The sequence below is a fragment of the Ctenopharyngodon idella genome, chromosome 22 (genome assembly GCF_019924925.1).
Source record: "Ctenopharyngodon idella isolate HZGC_01 chromosome 22, HZGC01, whole genome shotgun sequence".
In the NCBI taxonomy this organism is placed as follows: Eukaryota; Metazoa; Chordata; class Actinopteri; order Cypriniformes; family Xenocyprididae; genus Ctenopharyngodon; species Ctenopharyngodon idella.
In genome coordinates, this window is record NC_067241.1 from 11,622,127 (window position 1) to 11,624,675 (window position 2,549).

Below are 2,549 nucleotides of genomic sequence, written 5' to 3' on the forward strand. Positions count from 1 at the left end.
CAGAGTATTAGTAGACTGTCTGCTTAATATCTGCTAACACTTTATTTTGATGGTCCCCCAACAAACATTCTACTGACTATAAGTATATTTGCAAGTACATGTCAACTTATTCTACTAACCCTAACCTAACAGTCTACTAATACTCTAATGAGAGTTAGTTGACATGTAGTTACAACTGAATGAGAGTTGGTTGACATGTGGTTGCAAAGTTACTTATAGTTAGTAGAATGTGTAAAGTGGACTATCGGAATGAAGTGTAACCAAACAGAAATTAAAAGTGTCTTACCTGGTAAAGTTAACCCTCTTGACATCTCGGACTCCCCGCCAGTCGTGTCAGGAGTCGCGCGCACCTTCTGTAGTCTGAGGACAGGAGTAAAGCCTGATGAGTTGGATAATCAGCTGGATGAGTCCTGAATTTGTAGCCTATATTGTTTCTGTGTTAAAACTCCATGTGCAGGGGTAAATCAGGGCACCTAGCCGACATGAGACTGTCATGAATATAAAGACAGTTTGTAGAGGGTGGTGGTGCATGTGGGCAGAGGTATAACCTATTTGTGTGGTCTGCAGAGATGGGAATGCTTGACTGTACTCACATGCAGGGATGGTGCAGTCTCTGGTGTTATGGTAAAGCCTGTAGACATGCTTCCTGCATTTTGGACTGAAATGAAGAGGACCTGATGGAAGGGAAACCGCACAGTTAAAATTTGTTTTCCTTTACTGCTTTGAGGTCACAGAAAACTCAAAATTTGCTCACCTGTTAAGTGTTTTATAACCTTCTCTTTCTTTCTGAGGTCTCTGGGAAAGATTTCTGCAAATAGAAGGAAACATTCATAGGTCAAATTCTGGATGTCCGCTGATCCTTCTCTAGGGATGATTCTAAAGCTCAGACAAATACTCCGCTCAACATTCCCCAGCAATGGTCGGACTAAGTGGTTTAGACCCAAAAAATAAGCTTTCTGTACACACTATGATCACCTATTTACCAATATTATAACTGTTCATTCAACACAAATGCATCTGCAGCAGTTTTTAAAAGTACATATGACTAAATGTCTCTCTTATGTGGCAAAATCCTATGTAGGCCAGAAACAACTGACATAACTGAGAGTCGCTGATCAACAATACCACGTGTCTGACTCAACACAACAGGTGCAATGCAAAACTGTTTCACCTAATGCTTTGAGAGTTAAGATTTTGGCTTGTGCCCTAGTGGGTAAGTCATAACCTTCCTAAATGTAGGTCAAGGAAAAATAAGGCATATAGAGTGTGATTTCATTGCATTATATAACAAAATATCAAACCAAGTGGCAAACAAATTATGCTAGAACCATTTTTTAAATGACTTTTAATCAACTGGTTTCAAGGTGATTTATAGTGGATGCATGAAGTCACTTTCTCGGTAGGAAACATGGACATGTTCCACTAACATCTGACAACCAGTAAGTGCCATTTTGTCTTAATTTTGAACATGTTTTAACATTTAAAACCTAAACATTTTACTTGAAAAGTGTGCTATCCCATCCTTCTGTCAAATTAATGCAACTTGCAACTTTATTATCCATGCAATGACATTCCTTAGTTTATGGACATTTAACGCTCTGCTTACCTAAAATTGTTTCCCCACTTTCCGTTTTGAGATTATGATGAGAGTTCTTTGGCTCAAGCGCGCTCTCCGTCTTTTGCGCGCTCGCGTCGTCAGATCTGTTTTCCACCTGTCTCCTGATGTCCATTATCCATCTGAACGTTTTTTCGACCTTGTTCGCGCTGGTATCGCTTTTTGCGGAGGTACAGATTAACATTACGAGCCCCATTACCATCACCGGAGCCCGCAGCGCGCACATCTCTCCCGTAACCAGAGTGCGCGCACGTCCCGCACTGCCCAGGTCCTGGTGAAGAAGTAACAAGGTTTATAAGATGCAAAAGTCCACTTTGCGTTAAAAATAAACTTTGGAGGCTTTTACGATTTCTTAAAAAAGAAGTGTTATTCAACTTTCACAACGAGTCAGTTTGGACACACCTGGTCAGAAGTCGTTTTTAATATTTTAGGGCAATAGTAAAGTCATCAAAACTCATTTATTTCAGCAATATCACTGGATGAAGAACAAATGAAGAAGTCTAATGCTCCTCAGATGTTTATCCAGAGAAAGAGATCCCAGAAACTCACACGTGTTTTCTCTAGAGTTACTGATTTCAACAATGTCTCAAACTGTGCTCAGATTTGGAAAGATACCCACATATGCAATCTAACGTTTCAGAGATGCACCTTAATTTTATTGTCCATACTCCTACTTTATGGGAACCACTGTTCATTATGTCTTATTAGGAGTTTTATGGAAAAACATACATTCGATATAAATGAGCACACCATTGAGCTATTAAAGAGACACATCTGTGCTATAAACTCTTCATCTGGGATGAGAAACATAAATTCAGTTGTGTGTGTCCGAACTGACTGTTACTGTAGATACTAGTTAAACTATAAAAATACAAAACTAAACTTTCACCTTTAAAGCATCACAGCCAATAAAAGCGCATTTATTTTCTCATAA

The 2,549-nt window shown here is 39.2% G+C and overlaps 1 long non-coding RNA gene across 1 annotated transcript; it reads right to left on the bottom strand.

The window, feature by feature from the left end:
* Positions 1-325: 325 nt before the first annotated feature.
* LOC127505320 (uncharacterized) lies at positions 326-1,706 on the bottom strand. The gene is made up of 4 exons (XR_007927684.1): positions 1,607-1,706; positions 755-808; positions 594-674; positions 326-473 (listed from the first exon to the last, which is right to left on the bottom strand). It is a non-coding gene; the product is annotated as an uncharacterized LOC127505320 (long non-coding RNA).
* Positions 1,707-2,549: the final 843 nt, after the last annotated feature.